This window comes from Anabrus simplex, chromosome 6 (genome assembly GCF_040414725.1).
Source record: "Anabrus simplex isolate iqAnaSimp1 chromosome 6, ASM4041472v1, whole genome shotgun sequence".
NCBI lineage: Eukaryota > Metazoa > Arthropoda > Insecta > Orthoptera > Tettigoniidae > Anabrus > Anabrus simplex.
Genome location: NC_090270.1, coordinates 268,371,034 through 268,390,005, shown reverse-complemented (window position 1 = coordinate 268,390,005; position 18,972 = coordinate 268,371,034). Strand labels below are relative to the sequence as shown.

The window sequence follows — 18,972 nt, the reverse complement described above, 5'->3', positions numbered from 1 at the left end:
TTCACAAAATTTTATAATTTTGTGAATATATTTTAGTATTGAAAAGGTGGAAACGTTTACGTTGTTATTATTATTACTTATATATTAATAACAGTAAAAGCAAAATTTGTGGACATTCAAGCCACGACCAATATTCCAGGCCAACATCTACTTCAATATAGCACACATGAATCATTTATAAGCACAGTAATAATTACACTCATGACCTTTAAACATTCTATTAGACCGTAATAATGTCAATTATTATTATTATTATTATTATTATTATTATTATTATACGCGCGCGGTCGCGTCATCGTAGGCTATGGTTTAATGAAATCATAGATGACTCTATCCTATCTCGAATCTATGATAAACCACAAAACATCAAGGAAAAATCCTAAATTCACAGAACACGTCGATATTCTGTCCCAAATTATTCAAAAATTATTCCATCATTATTTTATAAATGAATAAATGTTATCGCGTGGGTCAAATATTTTTAACACTTTCCTCGACTTATCATGGGACAGTGAGAACATGTCACAAAGCACTCACTCAAATAGAACAAATTATAGGTCCCAAATACACTCTCACACACATCAAATCTACCAACACCAGTGAAAGAAGAGTGAAATTCCTAACTACAAAGAGTATTAGAAATGATCTCAAATATTCAAGCAAAGACTACGTCTACATAATTATTACAACAGAAAATAGAGAAAAGTATAATTTAAAATCTTAGCTGTAATAGACTTGGCTTCTGGACTCGGTTGATGATCAGTGAATATTTAACCAAACTCCATCTCCGATATTATTCTCCCCTGGGCTAAATTATGCCTCAAATTTTAGTTACACATGGCTGCAGCAGGCGAGGACTTAGGACAATTACAAACTCCGTCGTAATGCTGAAGTTCCATTCTTCCAAAATAATTCAGGACTGCTAGTGATCTTCCGTCTTCTGGTGAAAGCTGAAACTAAAAGGTTTGTTTTAGAAATAGTTCCCAACACACACTCGATTCTCCAAGCTGGCACAGTTTTTACGTACTTTAAATTTTCCTCAGATTTATAAAATTAAGGAAATCTGAACTGCTGCGTTTCCAATATTTCCGTTTCTTAAAATTTCCTCAGAAGCAGAAAAAAAATATCGTCTTTCATCAAATGAATGCTTGTAATGTTCGATGTCGTATATGCCGTCTCCAATAACACATGTGCTCTTACAACACGATTACTTGTACTTGTGCGAAGCAATTACTCACGTAGACAACTGAAGACACAAAAGAGCAACAGAGCAAATGAGGAAGATTCCCCCAGATACATGGGTATTGCACCAACCCGCGTCCAGGTGGGATACACGAGTTTCCAGACTAGCTCTTAATAATAATTTCATCTGCCAAATATTCCTGGGTTGTGAGTTCCGCGTGAGAAAGAACACCGATGGCGTACGGTAAATCCCAACCTACGTAGATGAACGTCTTCAACACGCTATTAGTCGGTTACCGTACATGTATGATACCGGAATTTATCGTAAAAATCAGATTATCATGGCTTGTCAAGAACTCCATACATGTCATCATCATACTCGCAATCAAATTAGTCATTACAAGCTTATATCTAATACTTATTCTAAGTAGACATTGAAAGAATTTAATGTTTCCACTACTCAGCTTTTATTCATAAGTTTGTCTAAGTATGAGTTGAAATAAACGTAGATTATCTTGAAAAAAATCATTTATGCATTATGGCTGGTTTCCTACGCAATCAGCATCAAAATAATGTAATGATGTTGCCTTGAAGGAAATAGGTTTAGGAAAACCTCTAATAAATAAATGAAATTAGGCCTCATTCATCTGTATCCTAGTCCTGGCCTGTCAAAGAATTGTATTATAATTAAGTAGTATCCAAGGGATTCAAATGAAAAGAAAAATAAATAAATTATATAACCAAGTAAAATCACTCAACATAATTGTAAAAGTTGGATAATTGTAATAATTACAATTATTATAATGATTGTAATGATTGGATGCATCCAAAAGGTTTAAGTAAAATAAGCTATATCCCTACTATATACAATGTTCAAATTGGGTTTCAATTGAAAATGTGAAAAACGCAAAGAAAATGGCTAATAATTAATCAATTAATTAATTAATTAAGATCTGGAATCTTTCAATGTTAAGTTAAGTTGCTTCTCAAAAATTACCAAAATTCAATCGTCTGAACCTAAATTCACATGCAATTGCAGAAATGCATATCACTCGGTTGAAACACTTCATATCAATGTCCACGCACAGTAGAAAAAATCGTGTGAGAAGATTTTGGGATTTTCTCTATTTGAGGTTCCAAATTCTTTAAACGTTTCATATTTCGTGCTAGTTGGCCTCCATATAAGCAAATCTAAGTCCACTTTAAGTCGTAAGCATTCTCAAATTAATTCCATCGTAAGGCTTATATGGCTAAATCATTCAATTATTATTTTAATTCATGGTTAAAATTCAGTTAAAGTGCGTTTATGACTTAACATAACATTACCAAGTGTATTCAATTAATATTCCAACGAATAATACCATGGGTGGAAAAATTGACACATAGGAAGACTCTATCTTCATCTAAAATCCACATATGAAAGACTAAGTTACCAGTGATGTCTTATACTGCTCCCATAAAATCATAAGTTGAATTGCCGTAAGTGAGAATACATGAAAATAATCGTTGATATATCAGTGAAGGCCTAAATATTGACGTAAGTGGTCTCTCGGCTCTTCTGATGATCCTACTTACTCAATTAATTCTATAGTGATGGCATTAAGATCGTATCCTAATCTGTATCATATATATATTAGGGAATAAAATAGCAATCAGAAACAGTACGTTTCAATCCCTATACCTTAGCATGTGCAACCTACACATACTTCCATCTCTCGAAGAAATACTATGACCAACTTCCTAAATAACAATAATTATCACCATCAAAATATACTAGCAACTCATATGCTAATTACATTCACCATTTAACACTACCATTATCGCGTAGCATTTATAATCGAAGCACTCGTTTCATCAAAATACGCAACATATGTGCCTTAACCTACACATATATAAATCATTATCATTACTGTCATAGTATCAAAGAACAGCACATCGTAACCTTAAAATTGTGCCACTAAATTTCATTGTAACACTCCCTAAATACGATCTTTACGCTTGTTATTTGTTAAAGCCATCACGCATATAAATATTAACTTCCTCTTAATGCTCTAACACTTCACTGACAACGAATTATGAAAAATATCAATCACTTCTCCACTATCATATTGACAAACTTACGAACGGCATTCACTGGTATTTTAACGCCTATGTCTGGAATTTACGGTATTTTCAGATGAATACCTATCTCCTTGTGAGCACACTCGTATATTAACTACGCACACACAATGTCATAATGCACATTATATATTAACTAAAAGAATAAGGTTTTCTACTTACGACACGACTCAAATGGGGACTTATCTTTGCTTATTGGATTTTGACTTCCATCTCGCTGTTGATCGTCATGGGATGGTAGGCCTCGCTCCATGGTTCGGCTTAAGTAATAGGGTTCATCTCGTCATCACAGCTGACTACTGTCCTCCTGGATCATCCATCTCGTCAAGCGTCACCATAGCCAGAGTAGTCTTTGCCTCAGCTTCTTAGAACATCATGGTGGTCTTCATTGCGTCAAGGACAGAACAATACAAGGCATTAGTTGATTTGTACATGCTGTAATCTACTTAGTAATGCTAATGCGAAAAATATATTTGTTTTCTGGTCCGTCTAATTTGCCTACAAGACTCTAAATATTGTCTTATTTCAAACTGCCTTGCTCGCCGAAACGTTGTGAAATTTACGTGCTTTTAGAATTGCACTCTATTTTCCGTTTAATTCAGCTCTCTTGACGTTGTGCAGTATCGGGCAAATAAAATGTTCCGAGCCCAACCGTGACGTAGTACAGCTCCAACTTGACGTTTCTTATCAGCTGGTCTTTAATCTCACGTATATGTCAATCACAGCTGATGTTTTGCGGGTTATCGTAGATTTGATCTTATCTCCAACAGTTGATTAAAAACTCCGATTAGTAGTGGGTTTCTTTACGGGATTCCGTCTTTCTTCGATGCAGTGCTCAATTGAGATTTTTTCTAATGGAAGACTTTTTTTTCAATAATCGATTTAAATAATCCGCTCTCGTCATTCTTTCGCACCGCCTTCTATAAGTGGTTCTTTCCGTGATTGCCGGTTGAATTTATTATCTCTTCAGTTCGTACCGCTGTTAATTGCTTTTATTCTGATCCGTTAATAGCCGGAGCGCCATTTTTGTTCCTAATACAGCAACTATAGAACAGTGAAATGGCACATTTACTCCTCCCACGTTGATTTAAATATATGGCTTGCTATATATTTATCTTATATTTTTCTAATATCATAATGGGACTTTTCACTGTTCTTAGTTAGAATTGTGAGAGCATCACTGTAAGTTTTTACAGATTAATCGGTTTGTTCAAGTCATAGGCCATTCCAGTTCCCATTCCTTGTTTAACTGTGATGTTTGATAGATTCTAATCCCTTTGTTCCTTGAAGTATAACTTAATATTTGTCGCGTTGTGTATTCCTTTACTTCTACCATTCAGATCGTGAACTTCGTACGCGTTGTTCCCAAATGATCGATGTATAACAAATGGTCCATCGAATAAATGTACGAACTTTGCAAATACTTTAGTGGATACATTGGAGATTGCTGGCTTCTTTACTAATATAAGGTCGCCCTTCTTCAATTCAGGATGGAATTTCTTGTGTTGTATCCTCCTCAGTCTCCTCTGGGATTGTTTATACAGCCTCTCTCGAACTAGTTGGTTCAGCTTATCTTGGTCTAAGCTTGGTTCGGTCGGTAGCTGAATTATTTTGTCCCATGGTCTCTCAGGTCTAATATTGTAGTGAATAACTTTTGGAATTTGGCCGCTGGATTCGTGGACAGTGTTATTAATACTTTCTTCAATTTTCTCAAGCACATCTATCCACTTCCAGTGTTGCTTGGAACAGTATATCCGGCAAATTTAGCTATTTCTTTCATATTTCTTTCGACTGGGTTGGACGCTGGGTGTCTTATTGAACATAGAACATGTTTAATTCCCATCTCTTCCATAGCCTCTTTAAATTGAAGTGATGTAAACTGAGTTCCTCTGTCGGACAACAATCTCTCGGGTTTTCCCATGTTAGGCAATATATGTTTAACTAGACGTCGTATTACTTGTTTCGAATTAGCACGCTGTATTGGTTGTAGTGATACATACTTTGAGAAGACGTCCATAACTACCACGATGAATTTATTTCCTTTCTTAGCCGTAGGAAGCTTACCAAATATATCGATGGCATATAGCTCTCTGGCTTTGTGCGGTAGTATGGCCCTTGGTTCATGCCTTATTAGACAATTACCTTGTTTAACTTTCCGGCAGATATCACATGTTCGTACTATATTCCTTATAGTCCTTCTGTTTCCTTTCCAAGTGAACTTTTCTAGGATAACTTGAGTCACTTTCTCCATACCGCCATGTCCTGTGATTCGATGTACGTGCCAGATCACTTCTCTATATAATACTGAAGGTAATACGATGCGTACTCTTTCTTGATCTTTGCCTGTCTTAGCCATGAGCATACCCCGTTTGATGCTGTATACTCTTGATATTTTCGACCTTGCCTCAGAATCACAATCTCTACTTTCTAACTTGTCTATGATATTCTTCAACTTCTCATCCTGACGTTGCAACTGTACAATATTCCGTAATTTTTCTAGAATATCCTCATCTTCTGGAATTAGCTCTATTTTATGGACTTCCTCCATGTTGTCCACGGGATTTCGACTTAGAGCATCGGCTAGGATATTTTCCTTTCCACTACAGTATTCTATCTTTATCTGGAATTGTTGAGTGAACAACATCCATCTTGTTATCCTTTCGTTCGTCATTGCTGCTTTAAGTCCGAAAGTTAACGCTTTGTGATCCGATCTGACAGTTATCGGATATCCTTAGATGGTCTTTTTCCACTGCTGTAAAGCATAGACTATCGCCAGTAGCTCTTGTTCTGTAGTAGTGTAATGAATTTCATGACTCCTCAACTTTCGACTGGTGAAGGCTAAATATATTCTTTTAGGAGGTGTCCCTTCTTCCTCTTGGTATAAACACGCGCCTATACCGACATTCAAGGCATCTGACTGGATAATAAATTCCTTTTCGAAATTAGGATAGCCTAGCTTTATACTTCTGGTCAGCAAAGTTTTCAATTCTTGGAATGCCCTTTCTGCTTTTTCATCCCACTTCCATCTGTTATTTGTCTTCAACAGATCCTGTAGGGGTGCTGCAGTTTGAGTGTAGCCTTTACAGTGGTTAGAAGAGAACTGAGCCATTCCGAGGAATTGTCGTACATGTTTAATGCGTTTTGGTCGAGGAAAGTCGCATATCGCCTGGATTTTTACTGGGTTTGGTCGTACCCCTGTGCCATCTATCATGTGACCAACAAATAATACTTCTTCCTGACAAAACTTGGACTTGGCTATGTTGATTTTGAATCCAGCTGTCCTTAGATTCTGAAATAACTTCTCCAGCTTATCACAATGATCATCGAATGTCTTGGTTGCCAAGATGAGGTCGTCTACATAACAAGTTAGAAATTCCTTCACCTCTGGAGTTAAATTCCTATCCAGGGCTCTCACCAAAACGGCACAACTGTTCTTCAGTCCGAAAGGCAACCGACAGTAGACATAAGTCTGACTGTCAAACATGAATCCCGTTAGCAGTCGAGACTTTTCTTCAAGGACAATATGATGATAGGAAGATGTGAAATCCATCGTCGAAAAATACCTCATGTCTCGGAATTTTTGTACAATATCCTTAATCTTCGGTACAGTATTATATTCAGGAATTAATCAGGTATTTAAGGATCGCGTGTCTAGGCAAATTCTCAGTTTCCCGTTGCTTTTCACAACTATTACTAACGGGTTCAAATATGGACTAGATGTTTTCATGATAATTCCATCATCCTCCATGCCTTTTATAATTTCTTTTACTTCTGAGAAATATTTCTCTGGTACCCCATATAATTTCCCTTTAAAAGGTGTCCAATCATTCACCAACAACTTATACCTAAAATTGGGAATCTGTCCTGGCTTGTTCCTGAATAGGTCTGAATATTCCTGCAAGATTCCGTGAAGTTTGGATTTTTCAACAGGTGAAATTTTGGCATTTGCAACTGCCTCTAAGATGTTTGGTATGTTTTCTTCCTCCACTGTAATCATGACCTTCTCAATACTTTCTAGTATATTCTCACATGACATTGACATTTCATTCCCTTCTATCTGCAATTTCGAATCCCTTTCTGAGTGTGAGTCCTCTCCTTCTTCCTCGACTTTCACATTATTAACTACACCATCGTCCTCATTGATCTTAATTCTTTCCTGTTTTTCTTCGGTATTCTCATCGCAAATAGGAAATCTTATCTCTTGTTTCTCCATGTCAATGGTCATTCCTGTGACTGTCATAAAATCTATTCCTAGTATGATGTTATATTTGATTCGGTTCATGACTACGAATGGGTGTTCAAAATTTCTGTTTCCTATATTAATCTCCAGATATGTTTGTACATTACACTCCACTGTCTTGTCAGGTACAATACCCCGTATCTTAATTTTTGAGACTGGTATTGTTAGTAGTTTCATTCTTTTATTCATATCTTGGAAAAGCTCTTTGGATAACACACTAATACTGGCTCCAGAATCCACAAGGCAATGTACTTTAAGCTCTCCTACTCTTGCTACTATAATGGGTAAATTATATCTTTTCTTCATATGATGCTGTGTTAAGTCCTTAACCAATTCTTCAGAATCAATCTCCCACGAATCTACTTGCGTTATAAAATAACTGTTAATTTTGAAATTCCCTGCGTTTTCTACATTTTCAATTTCGCCTTCTAATTTGAAATCAGCGTTTTTTTTTTGCTTGTTGGCCTTTCGCTCTCTCCCCTATACTCAAATTCCTTTGTGTTGGGATTTAGCGCCTGTTCTTCCTGTCTTCGCTTCTTGAATCTTTGTAATTCAAGACTCTCGGCTCCTTCCACGTCAGTATTTACGTCTTGATCTTTGATAGCCTTTTCCCATTTAATTTTATCATTTCGGGCCTCATTCAGTTCCTGAATGTATCTTTGGTTGTAACTTTCCTTTTCTTGGCTATCCCTAACATTCCTTCTTTCATATCGGGGTCTCTCTCTGAAATTGTTTCTTCCTCTGCCTTCTCGATACTGGTTCCTCAGTCGCATATTGGGCTTATACCTTCTATTTCCCATATATGTCCCTTGACCATAGACTCCTCTCCTGCAATGACATTTTTCTTCCTCCTTTCTTCCATTTTCTGGATTACCCCATTGCCTTTTTCTATTTATATTTCTACGTTCTTCCAGAGTATTTCTGCTCGTATCATCTTGCGTAAGTATGTTAACAGTTTCTTCACTGTAACCGTTCCTAGCTATCCTGTGAGGGTGTGGTACCGTAGTCATGTCAATCTGCCTTAGCGTTGTCTCCATTTGTACAGCGGTTACCGGGTTAGCAGTAGCTAATAACCGTTGAACGTCTAATGGAAATTGACGTTGTATAGTCTTAATTGCTTCGAGTTCGCTGGGTGGTGAATCCAGGTCCTGAAAACGGTAAAATTGGTGGGCAAAGAAATCGCTGAACCCTGTTTGACCATTTGAAGCATATTTACGGGAATAGAGTTCTAAACGTAGGTTATGCTGAATGTCTGGATTCCAGAAGCGCTGCAAGAATGCTGTTTTAAAATCGCTGTACTCGTGAAAAGTATATTTGAATGCTTGGAACCACAAACTAGGATTTGCATCCAAGTGTTTTTCTACTATTTTCAGTTTCTTCTCCTCCGGGATACCATGCTCTCTAAAATAATCATCCATTTCCCGAAGAAAACGTTTCGGTGACATACTCGTGGTGTTATTAAAGTGTTTAGGCCTATCGTCGAATGTCTTTATTACGTTTATTATAGTGGGACTCCCACTGCTTCCATTCTCTGTACTCCTTTCCACAATACTGTGATTCGAACGTGTAACCGGTATACTTGTAGCTTCTCTCTCATTTATCTGAAATTCCACGTTCTTACGACACTCGTCGTTGGATATCGTAACGGTCCTTCCATGTTCTTCATCCCGGATCTCTCGTATTTGAGCTTGTATCTGCCGAAGTCCTTCCTCAGATTTACTCATCCTCAGATTTAATTCTTCTTTGTTGTGCTCGATCTCGTCTCTTATTTCCGTTATTTTATTTCCGATCTGATCTGCAGCTTGTTCGTATTTCTTTTCCAAATCAGCATTCGTTGTCTGTATTTCGCCGCTTAACTCCCCAATCTTCTCCTCGCATTGTTTCCATTTCTCTTGGGAATCTATATGTAATCTCTCCATATTGTCTGTCAGGTTCTTTATCTCATTCTCCTTTAGAGATTGTAGATAGCTATTGCTCCCTATCATCTCTTTCTTGATGTCGTTTATTTCTTCTTGTATTTTCTGGTTTTTCTCTTCCATATTTCCGCTAATTTCTGCCTTCCATTCCTCCATGTGGTTCTTGATCTTGCCCATTTCTGATCCTATTTTCAAGATCTCTTCTTTCATCTCCGTCATTATTATTTTGTGTCTTTCTTCTTGCTCTCGATGACTTTTCTTCATCTCCTCCTTCATCTGCTTCATCTCCTCCATCATCTGCTTATGTTTCTCTTCCTGTTCTTCCTTCTGTTTCCTCTCCTTCTCTTCCTGTTCTTCCTTCTGTTTCCTCTCCTTCTCTTCCTGTTCTTCCTTCTGTTTCCTCTCCTTCTCTTCCTGTTCTTCCTTCTGTTTCCTCTCCTTCTCTTCCTGCCTCTTCTCCTTTTCTTCCTGTTCTTCCTTATCGCGCTTTCGGTTTTCTTCCATCATTTGCTGTTGCTTTTCCATCATTCCTTTTAAGATTTCGAACATTCCCTGTTGTTCTTCTTTCTGCTTTCTTTCCTTCTCTTCTTGCTTCTCCTCCTGTACCTTCTGGTACTCTTCAAATTGTGCTTTTAATTGGCTTAACGTTGACATCTTTACTTTTACGTATTATTTCCGAGTTCTCTATTATTTCAGATAATACTCTAATTCTGCCCTAACTTCTCTATAGTTCAATATTCACAAATATTCTTATTCTTACTCACTCAACTGTATTGATACAATGCTTAAATATAGGCTTAACTACTCTGACTAGGCTTTGCTTACGAGGATGACCCAATTACTCCATGAAATATGAAACATTTACCCTAATGACTAAGATTCCAAATCTTAATTCTGGCATAAATAATTAAAAAGGTTCAAATAACTCAATTTCTTACCATCTACTTCCTATATCTAAGTTATTTCATAATAAATTGTAGCTAACATTTTAGCAACATTTCTTAAATTCACTTACAATGTTTATATTTACAATTATAAAGTCTTCATATTCTACTTCAGCTTCCTCTAGACAGAAATTCGACTATTTCCAGCCGTCCTGAAATATTTTCTTCATCTCATCCATCCGTTTCTTTTCTTTTTTATCTCTGATTATTATTATTGGGCATCTACTCGACTTCACAGTCCACTGTCCTCCTGTGCTTTCTTCGATCCCAATATAAAAATTTATCTGGTCAAACGACAACTTCTTTTACCAGATATAACTAAGTTTTGCACGATACCTCCATTTCTTGACCTTAATACCTTTCTCTTCATTCTGAATATGACGTAGCATCACATGTACATGGTCTGATGACCAACGTCTCTCTCCCACGGTGTTTTTCTCTTGAATTGCTCCACTCTTGCGGCATCAATTACTACATGTCTTTGGCGACGCTTTACTCCACGGTGTCTTTCTCTATTTGCCACACATTACTCCCACGGTGTCTTTCTCTTGAATTGCCCTACTGTTGTGGCGCCAATTAACTACATGCACCAACCCGCGTCCAGGTGGGATACACGAGTTTCCAGACTAGCTCTTAATAATAATTTCATCTGCCAGATATTCCTGGGTTGTGAGTTCCGCGTGAGAAAGAACACCGATGGCCTACGGTAAATCCCAACCTACGTAGATGAACGTCTTCAACACGCTATTAGTCGGTTACCGTACATGTATGATACCGGAATTTATCGTAAAAATCAGATTATCATGGCTTGTCAAGAACTCCATACATGTCATCATCATACTCGCAATCAAATTAGTCATTACAAGCTTATATCTAATACTTATTCTAAGTAGACATTGAAAGAATTTAATGTTTCCACTACTCAGCTTTTATTCATAAGTTTGTCTAAGTATGAGTTGAAATAAACGTAGATTATCTTGAAAAAAATTATTTATGCATTATGGCTGGTTTCCTACGCAATCAGCATCTAAATAATGTAATGATGTTGCCTTGAAGGAAATAGGTTTAGGAAAACCTCTAATAAATAAATGAAATTAGGCCTCATTCATCTGTATCCTAGTCCTGGCCTGTCAAAGAATTGTATTATAATTAAGTAGTATCCAAGGGATTCAAATGAAAAGAAAAATAAATAAATTATATAACCAAGTAAAATCACTCAACATAATTGTAAAAGTTGGATAATTGTAATAATTACAATTATTATAATGATTGTAATGATTGGATGCATCCAAAAGGTTTAAGTAAAATAAGCTATATCCCTACTATATACAATGTTCAAATTGGGTTTCAATTGAAAATGTGAAAAACGCAAAGAAAATGGCTAATAATTAATCAATTAATTAATTAATTAAGATCTGGAATCTTTCAATATTAAGTTAAGTTGCTTCTCAAAAATTACCAAAATTCAATCGTCTGAACCTAAATTCACATGCAATTGCAGAAATGCATATCACTCGGTTGAAACACTTCATATCAATGTCCACGCACAGTAGAAAAAATCGTGTGAGAAGATTTTGGGATTTTCTCTATTTGAGGTTCCAAATTCTTTAAACGTTTCATATTTCGTGCTAGTTGGCCTCCATATAAGCAAATCTAAGTCCACTTTAAGTCGTAAGCATTCTCAAATTAATTCCATCGTAAGGCTTATATGGCTAAATCATTCAATTATTATTTTAATTCATGGTTAAAATTCAGTTAAAGTGCGTTTATGACTTAACATAACATTACCAAGTGTATTCAATTAATATTCCAACGAATAATACCATGGGTGGAAAAATTGACACATAGGAAGACTCTATCTTCATCTAAAATCCACATATGAAAGACTAAGTTACCAGTGATGTCTTATACTGCTCCCATAAAATCATAAGTTGAATTGCCGTAAGTGAGAATACATGAAAATAATCGTTGATATATCAGTGAAGGCCTAAATATTGACGTAAGTGGTCTCTCGGCTCTTCTGATGATCCTACTTACTCAATTAATTCTATAGTGATGGCATTAAGATCGTATCCTAATCTGTATCATATATATATTAGGGAATAAAATAGCAATCAGAAACAGTACGTTTCAATCCCTATACCTTAGCATGTGCAACCTACACATACTTCCATCTCTCGAAGAAATACTATGACCAACTTCCTAAATAACAATAATTATCACCATCAAAATATACTAGCAACTCATATGCTAATTACATTCACCATTTAACACTACCATTATCGCGTAGCATTTATAATCGAAGCACTCGTTTCATCAAAATACGCAACATATGTGCCTTAACCTACACATATATAAATCATTATCATTACTGTCATAGTATCAAAGAACAGCACATCGTAACCTTAAAATTGTGCCACTATATTTCATTGTAACACTCCCTAAATACGATCTTTACGCTTGTTATTTGTTAAAGCCATCACGCATATAAATATTAACTTCCTCTTAATACTCTAACACTTCACTGACAACGAATTATGAAAAATATCAATCACTTCTCCACTATCATATTGACAAACTTACGAACGGCATTCACTGGTATTTTAACGCCTATGTCTGGAATTTACGGTATTTTCAGATGAATACCTATCTCCTTGTGAGCACACTCGTATATTAACTACGCACACACAATGTCATAATGCACATTATATATTAACTAAAAGAATAAGGTTTTCTACTTACGACACGACTCAAATGGGGACTTATCTTTGCTTATTGGATTTTGACTTCCATCTCGCTGTTGATCGTCATGGGATGGTAGGCCTCGCTCCATGGTTCGGCTTAAGTAATAGGGTTCATCTCGTCATCACAGCTGACTACTGTCCTCCTGGATCATCCATCTCGTCAAGCGTCACCATAGCCAGAGTAGTCTTTGCCTCAGCTTCTTAGAACATCATGGTGGTCTTCATTGCGTCAAGGACAGAACAATACAAGGCATTAGTTGATTTGTACATGCTGTAATCTACTTAGTAATGCTAATGCGAAAAATATATTTGTTTTCTGGTCCGTCTAATTTGCCTACAAGACTCTAAATATTGTCTTATTTCAAACTGCCTTGCTCGCCGAAACGTTGTGAAATTTACGTGCTTTTAGAATTGCACTCTATTTTCCGTTTAATTCAGCTCTCTTGACGTTGTGCAGTATCGGGCAAATAAAATGTTCCGAGCCCAACCGTGACGTAGTACAGCTCCAACTTGACGTTTCTTATCAGCTGGTCTTTAATCTCACGTATATGTCAATCACAGCTGATGTTTTGCGGGTTATCGTAGATTTGATCTTATCTCCAACAGTTGATTAAAAACTCCGATTAGTAGTGGGTTTCTTTACGGGATTCCGTCTTTCTTCGATGCAGTGCTCAATTGAGATTTTTTCTAATGGAAGACTTTTTTTCAATAATCGATTTAAATAATCCGCTCTCGTCATTCTTTCGCACCGCCTTCTATAAGTGGTTCTTTCCGTGATTGCCGGTTGAATTTATTATCTCTTCAGTTCGTACCGCTGTTAATTGCTTTTATTCTGATCCGTTAATAGCCGGAGCGCCATTTTTGTTCCTAATACAGCAACTATAGAACAGTGAAATGGCGCAGTATTTATTTCTTCAAGACGTAGGTGTGTTTGTTAATTGAATTTTATTGGCTGAGATTTAGCGATCGGGCTAACCTTGCGATCCAATTGGTTAAATATCATGACGTCAAAATCTCAAAGTATTAATCGCTTTTGGTCTGGTAGAGTTCATGTCCACGTGCTACTCATCTGGCGTCTTCAACAAGGCACAAAAAAAAAAAAAAAAATCCAGACTCGCTTACACGGCAGGGGGAAAACCTGTTTCACTGCGGGCTAGCAGACAGTGCAGAGTTGAAATCTCCTTCCTGGATGATAATTTTATGCATTGTTCCACCCCAGTAATAAAATATTCTTTCCATACAAACCAATAACCAATTTTCAAGGGTGCAATATATATATATATATATATATATATATATATATATATATATATATTTTAAAGAATGGACCCAATGGTACAGTATTCCTATTTGGAAAATAATTGCTGGAAATTGTGAATAAATTGAAACTGGCACTCTGACACTCAAATACTTTACGTAACACTTCAAAATGAAAACACATTGTTGTAATGCAAACATCAATTTTTAAGCAACCATGGGCTAAGAAACATTCATGCAGAAACTACACTGTCAAAATAAATGTATTAGACTGCTATCAACCAAAATATTATGTGTACTCGAGTTTGGAGGTGGTTTATGAAATAATAAATAGATCTTCAGAAAATACACCCACACCATCATTTTCCTTGTTTCATGTCGTGTTAGGTCATGTGGTTTTTGAAATTTTAGTTTATATTTTAATTTTTTTTAATCGCAGGTGGAACACAAAAAGTGTCTGTTTTTAAACATGTTTCAACCATGCATCAAATTTAAGAAATTGTTTCTCAAAAATTTGTCAATTGATCAAGTCTAAATTTTAACACGTTGACTGCCAGAGTGCATAGCAAGAAATGTCCCAAAGTGATATTTCACTTAAGTGTTCAATATACATACTAAATACCATAAACATTCCCAGCACCCCAAAGTACCGCCGTGGCCCCACACCAAAAGTTCATTATGGTTTTGGCTAGATGGCCAGAGCGGTACTAGAAGCTTGCATTGCTTGATAGTACTCATTGTAGCCAATAGTCTGTGCCATGATTTGTCTACTGCACTTGTTTTTCTACAGAAGGGTATGGGTGAAATACTTGAGATATTTCTTTGCTATTATACCAGGTATTGGAGAGTTTAGTTATAAAAAATGAGCAATTTTCTTCACAAACTTGGAAGATAATAACACTAGTCCTTCAGTCTGAGGCATGTAAATCAATGTTTTTCATTAACGTGTATTCCTGTAAACTATTTCGTATTCCTATTTACTACTTGCCAAATGCTCATTAGTAATTTTGCTATAGCCTGTTATCAATAAATCGTCGTTGCCGGGGAAAAAACCTCCTATAGGTGATAATATTTTTGGAGATATACTGACCCGCAGCACATACATTATGAAGAGCGAGAATGCCTTGACAATATTCACACAATATTGCACTTTAGATGACAGAACCTTACCGGCCAAAGTTCTAAGCTAAAATATTTCACATAGGAGGTTTTGTCCTGGCAATGACGAAATGTTGTCAGTTTAGAAATGCAAATATGCTCATGTTTATGTAAAATTTATTGGATTAAGCATCAGATATCAGCTAAGAGAAGTAGGTACGGGTACAAGGATTCGGAAGGAATCGGTTTGCCCTATTGACAAGGGAAGCAAAGGCATGGTGTGAAAATGGAAACCACAGAAAACCATTAATGGGTTCCCTGACAGTAGGATTCAAACCCACAATCTCCCAGACCCCAAGCAGTTATGCTTCAGTCGATATGTGAGTGATTGCAGAGTGATGGAGAACCTGTCCAGACATACCATCATAGAGCACTGGACCAGGGTATAAAGAAGTCAGGGCAGCCAAAGCATCCCAACATCGTCCACATGGCAGACCTTTGGATGGAATCTAAAATCTTTACCAGATAGTAAAATACTAAAAACAAAGCATTCTGTTGCTATCTACATTTTTCCTGGAGTTGCCATGCAGAAGTTATTTCTCTTCAGGCTCGCAGACCACGTCGAGTCGGGAAGAATCCTCTCGGAGATGACTTGGAGGTAGCTGAGCAGAATTCTTGCAAGAAGTTTACCTTCTATGGATAGCAGGGATAAACCACAATAATTACTATTCTGCGACCACCCTTTTAAAGATAGCAGCATTTTTGAGGTCACCAGGTACTTCATGGGTTTTCCAGCAGCAAAAAATTCCCGTCTTCACAGGTAAGCCTCCACCGTGAATTAACTCCAAAGGGATGTTGTGTGGTCCAAGTCCTTTTCTGGGTTTCAGTCCAATGAACATTTTAGTGAACTCTTGGTATGTTAGCGGCATTACCATTCATGACTGCGGTTGGTTCTCGTGGGACATTGCGAGTTAGCTAACTCGGCACACCAAAGCGCATGGCTAAAGTGATTGGATGAATACTCGTATACTGCTAATATAAGAATTATAAGCTAAAAATTTCATTTTTGTTCTGTATTGAAGTGCATCTCTACCGTACCGAAGTTCATCTTCTCCGCCATACGTGCCATTGAGGTCTTCATTGCGACCTTTACCAGATATTAAACACCGGGTCAGCGTGCTCTGGGACTCGCAATAGGCAGGGGTGCACTCACTGGGTACAGCTGCCTCCAAAGAGGGTTCCTACCTGCCACATACATCCTGATGTATCTTGTGTTAACACATCGGCTGCTGGAGCAGTACATTGTCTTAAATGTGTAATATTTAAATCATATATCAAGAACATAGGTTTTTTTTCTTTTTTCCAAGAACAAATTACATTAGTTTAAATGGACTCATGTATGATCATACAACATGTTATATCAGTGAATCAAGACATGCCAATATGATATATTTGTAACCGGCAGGTTTGAGACCACGCGTATTATACACAGATAAATAATAATTAGAATAATAATAATAATAATAATAATAATAATAATAATAATAATAATAATAATAATAATAATAGGCATAAAATGTGAATACAGAAATAGTAAATAATAGAAACACTTAATATTATGAATAAGGAGATAGAAAAATGACGCAGTGGCGGTGAATTCACATCAAAACATGGAAATGTGACGAGTATCTTTCGATACGCAATATTAAATCAAATACAAGGGAACACTTACAGGCCTAAAAATGACAACTAAGACAGGAGAGTGGAAGGTGCAAGGGCCCTACGAGGTCGATGGGAATGTATGACGTTATGGGGAGAAAAGACTTACAATAATACACCCAACAGACAAATAATTATTGAGAAAAAGAATATACAATTATTAATGAACAAATAAATGAACTGCGGATTAACTGATACTTGAGATACAAGCAAAAGATGTGTAAGGGAAACAATTAAGCTCTTCGGTCATGAACAAACTTTGACATACAGATCCAGAATTTACAGAATGAAAGGAGGCAACCTTGAACGAAACAAAATTAATTACACAATTCAAGAAAGTGTTACAGTTACTGCAATTACAACTAGAGTTAGAAAAGAAGGTCTGCCCCATAAAACAACGTTGCCGACTACCATAAATGCTAAGGCATATAAATGCTCTATTTTGGAAAATGTGGAAAACTAGAGGAAACTCCGGCACACGAGATAAAATTCTACATAATTACTGAACTTTCATCAAGTGGGAATAGTCCGAAACATAAGACTGCATTTAAATAACATAAGGAAAAAACAAAGCGCTTACCTCGGCCGGCTGAAGACCCATCCGTCCGCTCTAGTGCTCCAAATTCAAAGACGCGGATAAAGTGACTCGCACATGCGAGGAGCCACAAACAAGAAATAGAGTGATTACAAATGACCAATAGCAACACTCCAGTTTGCCACATTCACCAATTAAAAATTCTAATATACCGGCCAATAAAAACACTTGTACTTTTGGCCAATGACAATATTCTTCGGGAATCGCATATTGCATATTAGCGGATATTACAAAATGACAGGAAAGAACTACTTACACGTGGCACACTCTGCCTCACAAGTCATGTATAAAAATTCCACATCCCTTTCTACAGTTAACAAAATAATACAATTTAAATCAGGAAATGTAAATACCCAGGTCTCTTTGAACATAAATCTTCATAGTCCATTTCTTCATAGGCCTAAATATGTTATAATTTTTACATAACAAAGCTTCCTACAATAATTTGCTTTGCACAAATTCTTCAGTTTTTTAAATGTTTTTGTTTACCTAAAATGATGACAAGAAATTTTTTTACATATTACATAATAAGGACTTCTGTTGCTTCACTGATTTCTGCTCACCAACAGCCACAACATTGATGACTGTAAGTTGCATATAATGTATTTTCCAATTGTGATTGAGGCTAATGACCCAGTGGAAGGGTTGAAACTAATCCCTAATACATACTGATTAAATAAATAATTACAACATATAATTTACAGTATTGAATATGTGGACCCTCCAATCTTTGTTAATAATAATTGTCAATACGGGCCATAATGACATTAATTTCACATGATTGATGCCCATGGGTCTGCGAGAATGGTGCCCTACCTAAGATGAAGTCTGATATCAAAGACAGCGCAAACATCCACTCCCTGAGCCAGATAAAATAACCAAAGAAGGTTAAATCTCTGACCCAGCTGGGAATCAAACCTGGGACCCATTGGACAGCATCCTAAATTACTTCTCTGAGGATTATTGTAATACCGAGCTTGATAGCTGCAGTCGCTTAAGTGTGGCCAGTATCCAGTATTCGGGAGATAGTTCGTTCGAACCCCACTTTCGGCAGCCCTGAAGATGATTTTCCGTTTTCACACCAGGCAAATGCTGGGACTGTACCTTAATTAAGGCCACGGACGCTTCCTTCTCAGTCCTAGGCCTTTCCTGTCCCATC

At 36.7% G+C, this 18,972-nt stretch overlaps 1 protein-coding gene across 1 annotated transcript in view; it reads left to right on the top strand.

Moving 5' to 3' along the window:
- Positions 1 to 18,972, top strand: part of LOC136876437 (trafficking protein particle complex subunit 2-like protein) — an 83,701-nt gene that overhangs the window by 26,209 nt on the left and 38,520 nt on the right. The window lies entirely within an intron of this gene.